The 20,192-nt window shown below is 42.9% G+C and overlaps 1 protein-coding gene across 1 annotated transcript in view; it reads right to left on the bottom strand.

Moving 5' to 3' along the window:
• Positions 1-19,926, bottom strand: part of ACVR1 (activin A receptor type 1) — a 127,448-nt gene extending 107,522 nt beyond the window's left edge. Inside the window, exon 1 of the mRNA XM_081243012.1 lies at positions 19,374-19,926. The gene's annotated coding sequence lies outside the window, so the exon portion shown is untranslated. The remainder of the gene's footprint in view (positions 1-19,373) is intronic.
• Positions 19,927-20,192: the final 266 nt, after the last annotated feature.

The raw sequence follows: 20,192 nt of genomic DNA, 5'->3' as shown, positions 1-20,192 counted from the left end.
ATAATTGGGCTGTACCAATATGCAAAATAAAAGACAATTTAAAAAAACTTCGAGGCATGAGTGGATTACTTTAATAAAAGGTAGTATGTTGAGATGTTTAAGAAAATTCTCCCATAAGACTTATCACAGAAGTGATGTTCTAACAATAATATCTCAAAACTAGATTTTTTAAATTTAACATGAATAGTTCCACAGTCAAATATTTTTCAAAACAGACTAAGCCAAATGACTGTTACTTACTTGAATTACTGTAATATCCTTCCTGTTCCTAGTTTCACAATTACCCAAATACATAAAATAGATTGTATTAGTCTGCTCAGAATGTCATAAAACAAAATACCATATGCTGGCTGGTTTAGACAACAGAAATATATTTTCTCACAATTCTGGAGGCTGAGAAGTCCAAGACCAAAGTGTTGGCCAATTCAGTTCCTGAGGAGGACTTTCTTTCTGGCTTGCAGATGGTTGCCTTCTTGCTGTGTCCTCATGTGGCAAAGAGACAGCAAGCTCTCTGGTGTGCCTTCTTATAAGGGCACTAATCCCATCAGGAAGGCCCCACCCTCATAATCTTACCTAACCCTACTTATCTCCCAAAGACCCCATCTTCAAATACTATCACATTGGTAGTTAGAGCTTCAATATATGAATTTGGGGGAAACACACGCAATTCAGTCCAGAGCATAGATAGGTAACATTTTTCAAGATCATCCTCAAAAACTGCTACCAGTGATTGCTCCAAAATCCTAATCTAACCAGATCCTTTCCTACCTAAAATTCCCGAATACTTAGCATAGTTTGGGAGTAGGATCTGAATTGCTCAGCACAGAATAAGGAGTCCTCACGATGTAGCCTTCACCCACCTCTCCAGCTTTATGTCATATCAATTCCCACATGTACCCTAAGCTATGGTTAAACTAAACTACCTGCCACTCCCAGCATGCACCACACTCTCCTTTTGCCTCCTACCTTTAGACTGAATGTTCCCTACACCAGAATATTCTGCCTCTACATTGCTGGGCTTAGGTGCACTTATTCTTAAAGTGTGCACCTAATAACCTCCTTGAGTCAGAACCTTCCCTACACCCTTCCCCCCAAAGCAGGTTAGGTGTTCCTCCTCTGGACTCACTGCTGGATCTTCTGCCCACCTCTGTGATAGACAGCACTTGCCAAGCTGTACTTGAACCACTGATTCATGTGTCTCCCTTACTAAGCTGTGAATTCTCCTGAGGCCAGGAATAGCACCTTTTGTCCCTGTGTCAAGGCCTAACACACAGTCAGTATTCAAAAAACAAAAAAAGGAACAGATAAAAACATGAATCAAATAGACCATAAAAGAGTTTGAAAAAAGAAACCGAAAGAAGATGGAATCAGTTTTTATTCCCAACATTTCACATTCGTCTCCCATAGACATATTTCTAGTTAGTTAGAAATTTGCACGAAGTTTTGTTGATTATCTCAGTCACCAGCAAAATGAAACACAACATAGAAATCACTACAGAATCAAGAGCAAAGAGAGAGGAAGAGAATGAATAGAATAGGCAAACACAGAACACACAGCAGAGTGTTTATCTGTGAAACAAACTTTACACTCTCCCAATGTCACAGGTGAGTTTACTATCTTTTAACATTTTTCATAAATGTCAATGAACAACTGGTGGACCCCTCACCAAATAAAACATCTAATTCAGACTTGCAGATGGAACTTTTAGGTATAAATTGATTAAAGCATCTTCCCTAGAAAAACAACTCACTTGAGCCTCCCTCATCAGAAATGCCAACTTTATATACGGGAGTCAGAGCAAAACTGTGCTTTATAAACTGTAAAGTCCACTACAAAGGCCAGCGGTTGTTACTGTCTGAATTACCCTTGCGGGGTGATGGTCCTTCGGCAGGAGGGTGGCTTAATTAAGAGGACGGAAATGACTTGATGCTCCATCTGACTCATATTTTGCCTTTTTCTCCTCTCAAGAGAAACAAGCTCTAATGATACATTTTCCGATGACCAAACATTAACTCATCCGCTGAAATCTCCTCAATGACTAAAAAGTTCCTTGCTTCATAATAAACCAGTAGCTTGAAATTGTAGTGTAAATACAAGAAAGGGAGTCAAATTTTTATGCTTCTTCCTTAACTCACAACACCCTAAAAAATAATAAACTTTAATGTAATCCGAAGAGCAGATTTTTAGACATGACTCTACAAAAGAGATTATCCACTACTAGCCCTTAGTAGAGGTAGAAAAAAAAAAGGGCTCTAATATGCTTTTGTCCTGTGGTTACAATTAAGGTTGCAAAGGCCTTCGGTTTTCCCCTCTAGGACATCATCAGATTCGAATGACTCCTGTCTCGTCCTCATCTCCCCTCGGTGTGCTCTTTCAAAAGAGCCTCCACATCTGTCCAGTTGCCCCTGAGCGACTCCTTCCCGCTTTCAACTTTCACTACTCACTCAAAGCCTCTCCTCTCTTGTCCTAAAAACTTGCTGATTCTATTTATTTCCTCTCTTTCATCATTCCCCTTCCCCAAATCCTAACATCGGATCTTTAATGACTCATGGAAAAGATCATTAAAAAAAAAAAAAAATTGACAATGGTCCATTGTGATACAGTAGAGAATGCGTAACACAAAATAACAGCTCCCTTGATTCAAAATAACAAGTATTTATTGAGGGCCCACTGTGTGCCCTGTAAGGGCTACCAAACAAGATCAGCTTTCAACAAAGCTGTGAGCTTTGTGAGAGGAGCTGATTCATCCCCACGTCCCTCCACTAAGCTCATCAGAGTATCTCATACATAAAGGAGGGCCCCTCTGAAGTCCAGAGAGGTTTGGGCCTCTTCCACTATGATGACTTATGGTATTATATAAAGAAATGTCAAGACAGAGTGACAAAAACTGTGTATGTTTTAAATATTTACAAAACATGCCAGGCAATATTACTGGGCTCGTCTCAAGATAATTACACGGTCCAGTAATGAGACACAAGTCCAAAGTTGTATGATCCAGGATGCCTCCTTTCAATCCTGTTGGTATATTTCTGGGGCTCTATCATTCAAAAGTAATGTCAAGACCAATGTGAAGGCCCTTGAGAGTGGACGCTTGGACCAATGGGCGCTCATGTCCACCACCACCTCTCAAGGTCCCTACATAGCAGTGAGTGGAAGAGTCAGTAAACAACTCAACAGTGAACATAAGGTCTCTGTCCTCAAGGAATTTACAAACTAGTTGGAAAAAAAAAAAAAAAAAAGACACTCTCCACTCCCATCCCTCTCCAGATATAATGGAAGAAGTATTGCACCAGGAGACCAGGATTCCATACTGCATCGGTCACTGACTGATCCATCAACAAGTCTTTAATCTTGGGCAAGTCCTCTTCAATACATTTAAACTTCAGGGTTTTCTTTTTTTTTTCCCTGTAAAATGGAAAAATACTAATCTTGACCCTGCCTTCTGTGCAAAGGTTATTTAGAGGCTCACATAAGATGTGGTGGTGTTTTGGTAAACTGCAAAGCCCTCCACAAATGTGAGCTACATAGGAACAAAGGTTGAATACTTAATCATATGCTGCCTTATCATCACCATAAAAAAAAGTTAATACCATTTATAAACATATAAATTCAGAACTTGATATTGTTGTGTCCAGGGAATAATAAGAGAAGGAGCGGAGAAAAGGTTTATGGCTATGACTTGAAAGTAAAGCAGTTTCATGGGGCTCCAGAGAGTTCTGGCAATTTTTCCGTGAATATCTGAATATTCCTTGTAATCGTTATTCCTTGTTGAAGTAACGTCCATGAGTAACCACAAAGATGACTACTCCCCCAACAAACCCAGATTTATTCCCTAGGCCCCATACTATGCCAGGCTTTTTCTGCAGTCAGAACTTCTAGAGTCATTTGCTCTAGCAAGTCTTCTCCCTCTCAACCCACTCTAATCTCATTTCTTCCCTCATGCTAAACTTACACAAACAGGACTAATGCCACCCTAAATTACCTAAACAAACTGCTCTGGAGAACCCTTATCTGTTTGGGTCACAAGACTACCTGGGAGAACCTCCCCTTCTTCCAGGTGAATGAAGAAGACACTCCCCTTGACGTCCCTCCCGCTCCCCCAATTCCCAGACTCGGCCCTTCTCCCTGCGCTCACCCCGCGGACCCGGGGGCAGATCACCCTCTCAGCCCTTCTCCCCAGGCAGGTTGATCCCCACCTTGAACTTCATGCCCGGACCTGGAGAAGCTCTCAATGGTCTCCAGCCCAGCCCTTTCTCCTGAGCTATTACCACTTTTCTTCTGACAGCTCCCCCTGGACGTCCCAGAGCCGCTCAAGCAGGACTTGTCAAATTGAGCCTGTCCCCTTATAGCATCCCCTGCGCCTCCCTATTCTGTTCGGTGATCGCCGCCCACCCCCGCTGCAACCTGAGATTCTCCTCCTTCTACCTCACCACAAAGAGCAGATCAGTCAGCTCAACGGCCTCAACAGCCCTGAAATCTCTACTGTCCTCTCCAGCCACATTTGTCACTGTTTCTTGACCAGACTGCTGTTCCCCTGCCTGCACATGAGTGTCCCCGAAGTGTGGGACATGTTCTGCTGGTGGTCCCCCAACATGATGCTCCGTGATTCTTATTTTTTCTTTCTAATGGTTAATGTTTTTCCTATTTCATATTAAAATAAATTCTTAAGGTGCACATCGAGACCACATTTCCACAAGGATAGTTGCTTTGAACAGACTTTCATGCACATTGGAATAACCTGGGGACCTTTAAAAATACATCCCAGACCAATTAAATCACAGCCCTGGGCAGGGGGATGGGCATCAGGTTTGGAAATTCCCACGTGCTTCCAATGTGCAGACGAATTTGGGAATGAGTCCATTAGAATGAGCCTGAAACAGGTATTTGCGGAAAAAGGCTGTGCCCATTTAAAGAAAAATGAAGTAATTAGTCAAAGGTATGGAAGGGTGCCCAAATAGGAAGGGTGCCCAAGGGCACCCTTGTTTGCCCAGGATTCTAGCAATGAAAATCCTGGGATAGCTCTCTGTCCCAGGCAAACTAGGATAGTTGGTCATGCTACTCAGATGAAGCAGCCTCTGTGAAGTTTGGGAATGAGTGCTAGTATTTCCCAAAACATGTTCAGCAAAATACCATCCACTCTCCCTGGGGTGTGAACAGCTGTGTGGCCATAAAGGGTTCCACTGTGGAATAAACTTGAAAGACCCCAGGGATATCCCAGGATAGATGATTAAATTAATGGTTTTCCTCAGCGCCAGCTTCTCGGAACTTCCAGTGCACCCTGGTCATTTACAGTGTCTGAGAGAAGGACATATCCTGCATTTCTCAAGCTCATATGAGGACCTTTTTTGTGGAGCACTATATGATTGAGGTTTCAAGAAACGTTTTGTTAAATGTTGCCTCACTTGAACTTCCAGGCAATTCTGGGAAAAAGTGAATCTGATAATGTCACTTCCTCATTATCAAGCTCATGCTTAAAAAAAAAAAAAAAAAAAAAAGGCCAAACTCCTTGGCAGTGGTCTACTTTCCCAGCTCTCCCATCTTTTCCCTTCCTGTGTTCTAACGTTTTTCAAATTTTTAGAAGCATTCAAATCACTTGGAGATAGTGTTGCAAGGCTGATTCTGGTTCAGTAGTACTGGGGTGGGCCTGAGACCCTGCATTTCTAGTGAGGCTAACTCCCAAATGCTACCATTACTACTGATCCAAGGACCACATTTAAGTAGCATGGCTCTGGTCACACTCAGTTCTAAAGGATGCTATCTTTCCTACAAGCCTCTGTGCCTTGAAGGCCCTTTTCCCACCTGATGCCTTCCTACTCATCCCTCAAGATGCTTGAGAACATTATCCTGAGAAGATGACTTTGCTGCTCTCTCAAACAGAACTGCACATTCCAACTTTACGTTTACAGCTCCATGCTGGTGCTTCACTCTGGTGTAGCTTGACTATTTTTCTGTCTCTCCCCAACTGAGCTCTCTGACAGCCTTCTGTCTTTATATTCCCAGTGCCTGGCACACGGTAGCTAGTCAACAAATCTATACAGAAGGAAGGAGTGGCTACACAAAAGAAATGCATGAACTTGGTCTAGGGAAGACTTTTAGAAAATGAGGTTATTACACAGAATCCAATTTTCAGCTTGGAGTTTTGTGGTTGAGGCTCTTCAGCAAGAGAAACAAGCAGAATTTATGCTATCGTTGCACAAGTCAAACCACAAAGCACTATCATCGCCTATTTTTTATAGGATACAAAACAATAAAATTCCCAATTTTCTCAAAGCGAAAACGAAACCCAGATAATCTTCCGATTAACATTTAACAGACTAAAATCACCAGGCACAGTGGAAAATGAAACACCATTGACCTCTAAATCTGCGTTCGTCTACTTTACAGAGAATCCTTCTGACAATTCTAAGTTTAAACAAACCTTTGTGAAAAGAGTACTCGAGCAGGTTTAATGTAGTCACAGCTGTCAAAATCACGGGCAATGGATCACACTTAAGAAAGAGAGCATTTGAAAATGTGTCAATAATTATAATTAGACACTTGTACCAGATCTAATATACTTTCACTGCCCTTTACCTTCAACTGATGTGAAATTAAGACCAGTTTCTTAAAAGTCCAACTCTCAGAACATAATTTAATTCTAAAGTAGATATAAAACCTGTCACACTACTGAGATAGAGTACATTTTACTCAAGAGGAGAAAAGGCCACAGTATTGTAATACATCATTTTAGGTAAGGTGACCACCTTTAATGCTGAAAGGGTAAAATATATTATCAAGGTGACAAAAATCTTCCAATATTTACTTCACCTCTTTGTAGTTAAAGATTTTCTCTTCAAAATTATGCATGACCCACACAGCCCAGAAATAATAACGATTAACATTCCAGTTTATTTCCTACTAGCCTTTTTTTTCTCTATATCCATATAGTATATAACTATAAACCTGAATTGTACTATGGTTTATGTTTATGGAATTGTACATAATTTATGTATATGGAATTATACTGTTTTAGTGTCCTGCTTTTTCTACTTAATGTTGTTTTATATAACCTCCATGGTCATTCTATTCATTTCAAAATTTTCTTTGTGCCTACAATGGATAAGGCAGTAAACTAGGGACAGGATACACACACAGGGAGTAATAGTTAGACACAGTCCCTGTTCTCAATATTTACCCCACAGATATACTAACAGTATACACACACACACACACACACACACACACAGTCTTTGTGTATACATACCTAACCTTTATAGGTTATTGTAGAACATTTAAGTCATTTCCATTTTTTTCTTTTTCACTACTCTACAGAGACTTGAATAAATTTGTATACTTAAAGAGCTTTAGTGGTTTTTTTTTTTTGATGAGTAACCAAGGGCTCAAAATCTTTTCCAGAAAAATTACATTTATATTAGCAGCCCAAAATTTCCAAGTCTTTCAAATGAAAAAATCCAAGCCTGTTGCTTAATTTTAGGGGAACCAATTCTAAAGAAAAAATGCAGTACAGGGAATAAACATGAATTTTATATTACATTTTATTTACTTGGTTTTGAATTTTTAAATACATCTAATTTGGTAACCACCAGGAAGTCCAATCATCTTATTAATCTATACCAGTTAAATACCTCAAAATATTAAATAATCCCCTATTTTACCTTCTTCATATTATAAAATACTTTGAAAGAGCTAAAGCAGTCTGCTCTGGTCTGTTCCAAAGTCATAAATAAAATTTTGCTGTTTCTTAAAGACTGTCTATCATAGGCCTATTGCTTTTTAAAAAAAGCTATTACAAAAATAAAATATTTTTCCCTAAGTCTAAAAATCCATCGCCTCTATTCTTGATCAATAATAGAAAGCTGACATATGGATTTCTTGGTCACTAATGCTTACTTACCACTCACCGTATTTAAAAAAAAGAAAAGAAAAAAAAAAGAGAGAGAGAGACAACCAACCATATAAGCTCTGCTTTTAACATAAAGCACAAACCAGACCCAGTGCTTTAAAACAATCAAAGTAAAGCTGTGGTTAGCAAGGGTCCCAAAGCCCAGGGTTCTTCATAGACTCAAACTTACACAGGGGAAAAAAAAAAAATCATCAAGCTCCATTTACTGGAAGGACCAAAACGGAGGAAGACTGAGAGAATCAACAAATTATCAAACTTTAGAAATAGCTGAGTCTATGCCCTTCTTCACAGATGAGGAAAGGAAAGTACCAAAAAGGAAAAGGTTGATAAAGTGACTTTCTTGGGCCACAAAATTGGTTTACACCAGAAGACAGACTAGTGCTTGAGTCTTACGGGTTACTTTCTCATTTCCACCATGCCATTTTGCTTCACTGACACAACTCAATATCCAATTCATGATACAACCTATACCGTAATTTCAAATGTAAATACCCTTTAATTCAGCAATTCCAATCCTAGATATTTACCCACAGAAATACAGGAGATAGACAGAAAGACAGATGGATCTACATACACTCTATATCTAAATCAATATGTAGATATCGTAGCAAATGTAAAGATAGTCACTGCAACATTGTAACATATAATGTTACCTAAAATAACAAGCGAAAGACTGGCTGAATACATTATGATACATCCACACAACAAAATACCTTTCAAAAGAATGAGGAAACTCCATGGTAGTGATAGCAAAACATTTCCAAAATAAATTTAAAAAGTCAGGTATAGAATTGAAATGTGCACATTATGATACAATGTATAGGAAAAACACATTAGTATGTGTTTGTAAATGTAAAAGCTATCACTGGAAGGATACACAATTAGTTTTAATCATGGTTTTTCTCCAGGAAGGTAAAGTAGAAGGCTGGAGGACAAAAGTTACCTTTCACTATATACCCTTCCTATACTTCAAGTCTTGCCTTGAGCGCATGTAACATAACATAAATTTCGTTTCTAGAACAGAAAATACTTTAATGAATAAAAATATGAGTTTTAAGAAAAACTTATAAGAACCCATATTTAACATATATGTAATGAAATAAAGCTATGTGTGTATAAGAAATAAAAACACCAATTTGAAAAAAAAAATTTTTTTAAGAGTAGGATGGCCCAAAAAGGAGACTGAAATGTCCAAGATAAAAGTCTTTATGAGAACAAAAGAAATGCCCTCCTGGAAGATTTCCATGTTCAATACCCACATCTGAAAAAGATTCACTCCACCTGTGCTTAGAATGTCCTAAAACAATAAGACACTTAGGGATTAAAAGGGAAGCAGGGGTGGAGAGTAGCTGAGGTGGACCTAAACTGATTAACAGTGAGCTGGAGGGAATCCTAAACAAACAAACCCAGAGAAGGAAAAAAAAAAAACCTCATCTGAATTTGAAAAGGACATTCCATTCTAAACTGAACCATTCTCTGACATTTTCCCCCCATCTCAGGACTATAGCAACATTTTCTATCACCTGCGTACCCCCCCAAAAAAAAAGAAAGAAAAGAAAAAGTCATTGCTTGAATCCTTTTCACCTAAATAAGGCTTAGCAAAATAGGCATAAACATAAGTTACAGGTGTCACTCATCAAAAAGCATATCTGCCTTTGATTCTATGAGCAGATGTTCATTAGTTCCCATGTTTAAAAGTTGAAGATTGTTATTGTACTCCTTTGTCAGGACAAACATTTGGTTTATTTGCAAGACAGGGCACTTGACCCAAAAAAGTCAATAAGAGACTTTGAACTGTTTGTAGCTGGTTCATTTTATCATTCAGACCTTAGCCCACTTCTTCCCATTTCCAAAAGGCATTTCCATCCTCTTCCACAGCTCCAAGCCCTTATCTCCAGCGTTCCAGTATCATATTTGTCAGGGTTCCAGTCAACTCCTCACTAGACTCAGGTAAGCCCTCTTCTATGTTGTGTCCCACCAGAACCTCAATGCTAGTGCCATGCCCTATCTCAAACCAGCCCCTCTTACCAACCTTCTGCTTTCTTTTAAGATCAACACCATTCTCCTAGTCATCCAGGTTCCAAAAGTCAGATACATTTGTCCACCACCCATCCCTCCCTCTCTTCACAAAAAATGACTTATTCACTCTACAGCTTCTCCAGCCCAAAACCCTAATTCTACCTACTTTCATTTCCTCTTAGGTGCTGGCCATCTACCTTCACCACTAAACTAATCATTAGTTGCTAACAGAAGGCTATATAACAGGGGTCTCACACTCATATGCCTATAGGGACAATGCAGTTAGCATACAGTAGTGAGGCAGGCTAGGAGTCTAAAGAAATAAAGAATAAATAGCAACTGATGCTGGGCCTCAGTGTCCGGAGGAAAAGAGGATGAGCCAGGACTGTGGTAAACACAGCACACACGTCCCCTCAGACAGACACAATCACAATCACAGGTTTCCTGCAGGAATGTGGGCCTGCTGCTGCCAGAGCTTTCAATTTTACAGGAGTAGGTGGAAATTTGGACTTTTCGTCGGAAATTTCCCCATATTTAAATGTTGGCAACCATTTAAAAAAATGTTTTGAATGCAGTATCAAACAGGACACAACTCTGAGGTGTATTCAGCCCAGGGGCCATCAGTTTTCAACCTCTGCTATAAAGCATGGTGACTTGGGGATGTATTGCCTGGGTTAAAGCTCAGACGTGGGACCTCAGACATCCTCCATCACCCCTCTGAGTCTCAGTCTCTCCTTTTGTAGAATGGGGATAATAAGATGAAGTATCTCACAGAGTTGTATGAGCCTTAAATGACAGAATACAAGTAAGGGGCCTGATCAGGTCCTCCTGATCAGGTATTATTATCTTATTGCTGCTTTTTAAAAATCAAGTCTAAAACCTCTAGTCTGGTATTCAAAATAAACCATAATTTGGCTCTGAATCTCCCTTTCTAAGTTTTCTTCTAAAGTGCTCTCACCTTAAGGTACGCCAATCACATCACAAAGAGCTTTTAACTTTTATAACTTCCAGGAATTACCATATATGCTTGGCAAAAAAAAAATTTTTTTAAGTGAGAGAGGGTATGCAGTATAACCAGTTAAACAGCACTGGCCATTCTACTCAGGACACTTTGGCCTGGAAATTAGTGCAAACCCAGAGACATGAGTCTGCTGTTCCTTTGAGATGTCTCAGGTCTTAATGCCTCTCCAAGAAGCTACACCTCAAGGCACTGAGTCTGATTCTAGTGATTAATAATATGTACAACTCTGGGACTTCCATGGTGGCACAGTGGTTAGGAGTCCGCCTGCCAATGTAGGGGACACAGGTTCAAGCCCTGGTCCGGGAAGATCCCACATGCCGCGGAGCAACTAAGCCCGTGCGCCACAACTACTGAGCCTGTGCTCTAAAGCAGGAGCCATAACTACTGAGCCTGCGTGCCACAACTCCTGAAGCCCACGCACCTAGAGCCCATGCTCCGCAACAAGAGAAGCCACCGCAATGAAAAGCCCACACACCACCACAACGAAGAGTAGCCCCCCGCTCACCGCAACTAGAGAAAGCCTGTGCTCAACAACGAAGACCCAACGCAGCCAAAATAAAATAAATAAATTTATTTTAAAAAATATATGTATAACTCTATTTTTTACAACTTGACTCAAACAAAAGCCAACTACCTTGTATTTACTTGTCCCATTCCCTGGTTTTGGAATGTTGCCTATTCCACAGCCTACACACATATAGATACCTCTCCAAATGATAACATCAAAATGGTACCTCTTTCCAAGGCCAGCCAAACAGCTACTTCCTCAAAGGTGTTGGTTGATCCTTATCCCTCTGTATCTTGTGACCAAGATACTCAGAGTTCTGCCCTTTATAGTTACATGTGTGATTCTTCAAACCCTTACTCAAGTGCACCTTAAGATCAACTTGGTTTTACTGAACTTGACAAATGCTTAATAAATGAAGGACAAAGGGGAAAAAGATGAAGCAGAAGCAGCAGCAGCAAGGCAGGGAAATGTTAATGATAAGGACAATGACAACAGTGATGGTCGCCGCCATGGGACTGTGCTCTTACTTACATCTTTGAATGCAAAGAGCTGTACCCTACTAACCACGTGTTGCATTTCTGAACAATAAATATACAGGGTATCTTCCCCACCTCTCTCTCGTCCTTTTGGGGCACGTGACCTGCATAGGCACTCCTGCTGTCCCCATATTATGAAAAGTCACCCTCCCATTCAAACATAATCTAAATAAACAGGGAGCTAAGTGGCTCCTGCCACCAGTTTAAATTAATTAGTCCCACCTTCGATGCTGATTGGGATCAAGATTATGATGCACTCTTGAAGCTGGTCCAAAACACGTATTAGTCACTTTAAGCTGATTTGGAGAAACAAGCAAAGACCCCTACACAGAGAGAAGAACCCCAGGACTGAGGGGATTGGGGGAGCAGAGAGGTATGGACCATCTGCAGAGTGACTGAGACTCACACAAGAAGAAAAACAGAACTCTCACTCAGATTAGAAAATACTCAATAAACAAATTAAGGCTGATTTTCACAATACCTAGAATAGGTTTTTCTAAACAGCTGCTTAGAACCCATTAGCAAGTTGTGAAATCAACTTAGTAGATAGAGACCAGAATTTTTTGTAACAAAAATTGAATAGAAATTAGAAAGCATTGCAATAGTGTTTTGTAAAATGTGTAATTCAGCTTTATCTTTAATATGCATGTGTATGTGTGTATGTGCACTCAGTCATGATGTAAAATCAACTGCTGAGGGTCAAAAATGTTCTTAAAACACTGAAATAGAACGTTTGTGTTTATATAATCTCTGGGGACTCAGATTTTCCATTTTTTACTAGGCCACACTCATAAAATAGGAGAATGTTTGTTCTTGCCACCTGTTGTGCACAATAGTTCAGTTCTTCAAGTTCAAAAAAGCCTATAAAAAATATCATTTGGCACACTTTTCCCTTACCATTTTCCTATTCCCATAAAGGAAGGTAAGAGTCACTCTAGAAAACCACCTACACTTTTTCTTCCCACTGGTTGTCCCTCCATATATTTCTATCTCTTGTCAGTCCCTGACATCAAGTTACAAGTCCAAAAGCTCTGGCTCTCTTGGTGGTTATTTACTTATAAGCATTGAACTATCACTTAAGGAGAGTGAACAAGCACACTGGATTTTCACCCAGAGTGTAACACCACTTATCAATCACGGCAAAAGTGAAGATTCAGAACTTGGTTTAAAATAGCTCCTCAACCTATCCCCTCTAGACCAGAAATGCTTTTTCTCAAGTTCTTTTTATGGCACATTTTTCTCATTACTTGCTCTCCAAACTCCAAGTACCATCCCACATCTAATATCTAGCTTTGTCCGAGATTACCCCTACCTTCCTTTATCCCCTCTGCACATTTCTCTTCAAACTCCAGGTTATTTTTTAGTTCAGTCAATAATTGTTCTATAAATGCCTAAAAAAGAAACAAAAACTAGAGCAATCTTATTTTCAATGGCATCCATGCTGCATGGTGGCCACAAAGGTCCATCCGGCTTTCACAGATGAGCAAGGCACCCAGCTGTCACGCATTCGAGTGGAAAAGGTCTACGTGGGACACCCATTCAAATCAGCCCTTAAAAACCTACCGAAAGAGGAGTTTACTTTGGATTCTGTCCATTTTCCCAAGAGGTCATCCACCTCTCACATCAGCACTGTCTACCACACTATTTTCACGGTCAACTGTTTGAGAACATACGCAACAGGAGAAAGTTAGTGTCAAGGAGTCAATTCACCAGTGTTAGAGTCCCAGCCACAGACACGGTACTGCAGGAGTCCTGGCTCTGCAGGCTAGGAAAAATTAGTTGAGATATTTTTCCCCCAAAAAAGAGGTGTCATCCTGAACTCCAAAAACAATCAAAAAAAGGAAACATATACGAAGAAAATACAATAGATGTTTGTTGAGTTCACTAAGTTAAAATACCAAGCATAATAAAGGAATATCAAAAACAGTTTCTTCAACCTAGAGTGTCTTTTGTCCCTGGTTCCCAAACACACTTAAGGACTTGTGTCTGGCATCATCTTCTCTTGCGACCGCCTCCCTGACTGTCTAGAATACTGGCTTCCTTTGCTCCTTTCACGTGCAACCATCCAGTCATTCTCTCAGCAATTAAAAAACAATTTACTGACTGTGTGGTCCGGGCCAGGTATTATATTAGGTGCAAGAGATACACAGAAGATGAATACAACACAGTCCTTGACCTCAAGGATCCCAGTGAGAGAATCTGAAAAGTTTTAAATTGGTGAAGAGAAATGAATTGTGTAGAACTTTAAAAATGGAGGAATGAATAACTCGAAGTCCTTGCCCTCCAAGAGATCAATCAAGTCCCAGAATGAGTAGTGAAGATGACGAAACACTAAAAGAATGTCAAAAGGCAAAATCCATGAAGCATTTTTGCTTGCAATGACCAACCATTCTGAGCCCTGAAGGATTTGACTGTCCTCAAAAGTGGGGGAAAGAGGGACAATGCAGCCAAGGTTTAGCCTTCTGATGAGAGAACTGAACTCCTGCAAATCCATCAGGGCACCTGCGCTAAATCAGACCCTCTGACCTAGCCCATCCTCCAAAAACAAACTTCACCTGCTGCACGAACCTCCACAAAATTTGGAAAGGCTAAAATGTAAAGTCACTTTCCCAGTCACAGAAATAAAGGTCAAATACCCAGAGCAAACAATGAAGCAACTCCAGTGGGAAAAGTGGAATGTTGGTCAAAGACTGAAACCCAAAAATCAAACAACTGAGTGGCGGTGGCTCTGGAAAACAAAGCTCTCCTGGATCACAGGAGAGTCTTTTAGACATATAAACAAGCTCAGATTTCCAGAAACACATACAAGAGCACAAGAATATTATTCAACTGTGCAGCCGGTTTGAATATTGGGGGTAGGGGGAAACATTTGTTTCAACTTCAAAAAGGAAGCCGCTGGGTCTCCTATTAGTTAATTTTGAGAACATAAGTTCAAGTAAAACTACTTTCTATCTGAAACAAAGGCTGTGATGTGCCAACCACACCAACTCTAGATGAAGCTCTTTCACAAGGGGTCTTTAATCTGAAGGCCCTTCCCAATAGACAAATCCTGGTTTGGAACTTCTGATTCTTAAAATAGCATGGCAAGCAAGAGCAGTCTATGGCCAAGTATTAAAAAAGAAGAGGTAAGTATCCCATTTGGTTCTTTTAAGAGCTGGAGTTGGCCACAGAAGAAAACACAAAGTTTTCACTCCAAGAGATCAAAGAAAGCATTTTGTACCAGGAAACCCAATTCAAATCCTCATTTCCAGGAATAAAGCCACAGTGCCCAATATTTGCTTGGGAAAATAAAACAGGAGACTATGTGGACTCCAATTAAAATCTCTGATGGCTTTATTTCAGAGGCTCGCCAGTTTAATGCTGTGTACATTTTAGCCAGGCACTGCTTTAACTTAAATAGCGGCTTCCCAGTCTGAACGGTCACACTTACACTGGGTAAAACCAAAAGCGTTTTAACACTTCATGACAGCATTCTTTGCCCCACCCTGAGCACTAGATATATAAGACAAGGTGATGCTGAGAAGTGCCAGCTTCAGCCCAGCCCATGTCTCCCATAACCGCAGTCAGGAGAAACCACGCAACAGTCCATGCTATTATTCTAGTCACAATATTGGAAATGCGAGTGGAAGCAGGAGAAAATGGGTAGGGGGCAGGGGGGACATACCTCAATCTTATTCAGGTGTGACAACAATCAGCTTACTTTAAAATTATCACCTGGGGTCTTGTCAATCAGCCAACAGTTCTTGCGTGCCTACTTCACACAGGCACCAAGCTAAGTCTACATAGTGCAGTGAAATACTCCCCAAGTAATCATTATGTTAATGGTTATGTGTTTAATTTCCTTTATCTTTTTATAAAAAAGTATGCATCGTGCATGTAGGTTGTAAAGTCTAAAAATAAAATCAGCACCCATGAACACATCACTTAATCCAAAAACCAGAATATCACCCAATACTGTATCATCTACCTACCTCCCCCACCCCACCCAAATCCCCAGGTCCCCGCAACACACACACTCACACACACACACACACACACACACGGAATTCATTGTCCTGAACTTGGGTTTCAATCTAAGTACGAATGCATTGGGATTCCCTAGTGGCGCAGTGGTTAAGAATCCGCCTGCCAATGCAGGGGACCCCTGGTCCGGGAAGATCCCACATGCCGCGAAGCAACTAAGCCCGTGCACCACAACTACTGAGCCTGCGCTCTAGAGCCCGAGAGCCACAACTACTGAGCCCGCATGCCACAACTAATGAAGCCCGCGCGCCTAGAGCCCGTGCTCCGCAACAAGAGAAGCCACCGCTATGAGAGGGCTGCGCACTGCAAGGAAGAGTAGCCCCCGCTCGCCGCAACTAGAAAAAAGAAAGCCCGTGTGCAGCAACAAAGACCCAACGCAGCCAAAAATAACTAAATAAATAATTTTTTTTAAAAGTATGAATGCATCTTTAGGATTATTTCCTAATCATAACCAGTGAGTTGGCTTTCCAAATACAGCAGTGTTATACTGTTTCTTCTTAAAAGATGATGTCTTTAAGGGTTTTTTTTACATGTGAATCGTTGCTTTAAAGACAAATACTAACTAATTAATAGACTGAGACAGACTTAGCTATGGTAAACTCATGGAAGACAGTGTACAAATGAATGACCTTTGGCAAACACTGGCAAGAATGGCCGAGAACATGGGTTCCACAGTCCCACAAACTCCTGGTTCCCCCACTCCACCACTGACTAACTCTACAGCTTAGGGCAACTTAATTTTGCCAAGCCTCAATTTCTTATTGTAAAGCAATGAAATGATGATAAACCATATGGTTGTTGTGAAAATATAATGAGAAAGTGCGTGTAAAGAGCTGAGCACAGAGTGCCTGGCATTTTGTATCCAGTCCACCTCCTCCCCAAATCAACATATCTGTCATTAAATTCACTCAAAACATATCAGAGGATTTTCCCACCATCAGTAGTTTACTTCTCCCTAATTTCTAACATGTAAAAATAAATCAAGAGTCAGGGATCCAACAGCAGAGCAAGCACAGAGGAGAGTTTCCAGTCCCAGCTCCTGTTTGCCTAAAGTACACTATTTACGCATTGATTCCATCTTCACCTCATGACCTTGAATAGCAGGATCATTTTTCAAATCCATTTCTACCCCATCCCTCCCTCCCCCAGAAAGCTGGACTACTCAGTCCAACCTTACCTAGAAGCCTATCACGATCATCACGGGACTAGTTCTGTGCAATCTAGGGTAAGATAGAGGCAGTCTCTATTTACTGATTCAATCACTGTTATCCGTTCTGTCGACAAATGCACAAAATTTGGTAAATCACTACTTTGAAAACAAAACATTACAATACTATTAACGGAATTAAGTTCCTCACTTCTGAAATTAATTCGCCACATTCCTGAATATGGCATACTCCTCCATCTTTACTCTGCATCCTTAGTATCCTTTTAAATTACTTAGAGGTAACAAGAAACTTATTCGGATTCAAATGATCACTCTCTTCCAAGGTACGAAAGTTGTACAACTACTACCTATATCAAGTCTTATTTAAAACCACTCTCTCCATTTCAAGTAAAACTTACCCATACTTCTAGAAAAGGAGAGAATGAACCCATCCCGGCCCTTGATTTTTTTTGCCATCTATGCAGAATTTATTGCAACATCATTCACCACCTTTGAGTATTTTCAGAAGGGGTGACGGTAGAAATGCGATTATCCAACACACAATGCCATCATGTCTAAGGCCTACACATCTCAGCCTCAAAAGACTTCTGTTTTTTTAATCCCAGGACAGAAAACAAAAACAACTGCATCACAAGAAAGGAGACTTGGTCTTAGAAGCCAGGTGATCCAAGTCCTGACCAGGCCTCAGATAACTTCCCAACCCCTGTGTCCCTATCAGTGAAATGGTGAAGATCCATAATTCATACTCAAGCATACTGTAAAACTGGGTGGTGAGGCCAGTGTCTGAGGTCAGCACAAGTCTAGTGTCTGCTGGCTGCCCGAGCCCGGGCCCCCTGCCAGCCACCCACCTCCAGAGACAAGTGCCAGGACATACTATAGTGTTTCCATTTAAGGCTCGCCACTTGGATCAGCCCAGCTCTTGAAATTTCTTACCACCACCTTTCCAGGAAGAATTCTGGTGGGGGGAAAGGGAGGCGGTGTCTATTTCTTGCCACCGCCTTTCCTTGGGCTGTCAGAGCAGTCTGCTTCTGTGGGACAGGATTCTTTAAAACCACTGGGTTAGTCCGTGTCTAAATACGAGGGCCTCTTTTCAAAAATACACAAACTACGTATGAGATCAGTCCCTTTTCTCATCATCATCGAACTCCCACCTCACACACTTCAAAAAAGAAAGAAAGCCCAATAAAATTAACAAATCCATTGTATTACTTTGCTACCTCTCTCCCAAAGCCACATTAAGCACAACTTTTTAACCAAGACTTTTCTTTTGCTACTAAGTGGAATGTTCTCTTCCCTAAGTAGCTTCTTCTACAGTTTCTCTCCCATGCAACAAGGAGCGTTCAAAACTCCCGGGGAAAAGGAGGGGAGTCTGGGGAGAGTGGGAGACTTATCTGGCACAAATTGGACAGAGCTGAGGCAGTCTAGAACCTGACGGAAGTTAGGGAGTCCGGCAGCCCCAGAGGCCCACATCTCTCCCCAGCGCACCCAAGGGTCTAGCCTCGCTGTTTTGGTGACCGTGTTGAAGGAAGGGTTTTAAACTTGGCAAAGTACCGTGCAACATCTGTAACCACATTTGTCTTCTGGGGATCGGAAGATGAATCCCACATTCCTGGCTTTCAAGCTTTTTGAAACTGCAGCTAGGAAGAACGGAGGGAGGGAGGGCGTTGAGCAGAGTTTATTGGCTGTCTTTCCAGCAGAAAATTCCTCTTGGAAGAGACGGATATTTTGAGGGTGGGGGTGATTCGCCCATCCCTTTACTCTCTACCAAGCTCAGCTAGGAAGGTGAGCCCCGTGGCCAGGCGGTCAGATCGATTTACAAGTCAGAGGCGCGCACCCTGAAGGAGTTCACTACATGCACACACGCGCGCGCGCACACACACACAGACACACACAGGCAGGCAGGCACACACACACACACACACACACACACTGCAAAACAGAGACCACCGCACTCCGCGCCTCTGCCCTCTGCCACATCCCACCGGCAGTTCAGGCCCACAGCAAGACAGTTTTGTTCCGCGGCGGCTTCCCCCACCGAGAGTGAATCGGCTTGGGGGAGAAAGGAATGAAAGCGAGGGGGAGGCACCTCAGACGCCCACCCTCCCACCCCCAATTCCTGCCCCTTCTCCCGCTAGGCTCCCTCTTCCCTCGGTCCTCCCGGTTCCGGCAGGCGCGGCCGGCGACCTGCACTAACCTCTGGTCCCGCGGCGGCGGGGGGCCGAGCCGGGGGAGGCGGAGTGCGAGCCAGCCGGGCGCTGCAGGTCGGCGCGGCGCGGCGCGGGGCGGGGCGGTGCAGCCGGCGAGGGAGCCCGGAACTCCGCGGGGCCGAGGGCCGGCGGCCGGCCCAGAGCGGCGGCGGCTGCGGCTGCGGCGGGCGGGTGCGGCGAGCCGGTGCGGGGCGCCGGGGGCTTTCCAGCGCTGGGGCCGGCGCGGCTGGCCGAGGAGCAGCCTGGCAGCGGCGGCGGCAGCGGCAGCCACCCCGGGGGAAAGAGCCGGAGGAGGGAGGGGAGGCGGGGTGAAGAGGAGGCGGAGAAGGAAGGGGAGGAGGGCGGGCGGAATAAACTTCCCGAGGCGCTGCGGCACGGGCTGGAAAGACGGCCGCGGGCGGGCCGGGTGGGGGCTGGCCCGGGGGGGCGGCGGGGGTTGGGGGGGAGGACGGTCACTGAGAGTAGAAAAGTTCCCCCAGCGCCCAGGGGGAGGCTGCGGCGGCGGCGGCGGCGGCTGCAAAGAGCAGGAGCCGGAGCGGGAGGAGCGGGAGGAGGAGGAGAAGGAAGTGGCTGCGGAGCGCTCGGCCAATGAGTGTCTGGAGCTGTGATTAACCAGGCAGCAACACATCATTTCCTCCCGGCGCGGATCCAGGGAGCCGGGAGGGAGAGGGAAGGCGGCGGGGCGGGGCAGTCCCCGCGCCCCCTGCAGGCGCCTAGCCGGGGGCGAGCCCGCCGAGCCCCGCCGAGCCTGGCCGAGCCGCCCCCGGCGCGCCCGGCGCTGTCTGGCCGGCGAGGAGGAGGCTGCG

This window comes from Mesoplodon bidens (assembly GCF_964165515.1).
Source record: "Mesoplodon bidens genome assembly, chromosome: 8".
NCBI lineage: Eukaryota > Metazoa > Chordata > Mammalia > Artiodactyla > Ziphiidae > Mesoplodon > Mesoplodon bidens.
This window is presented reverse-complemented; position numbering and strand designations above follow the sequence as displayed.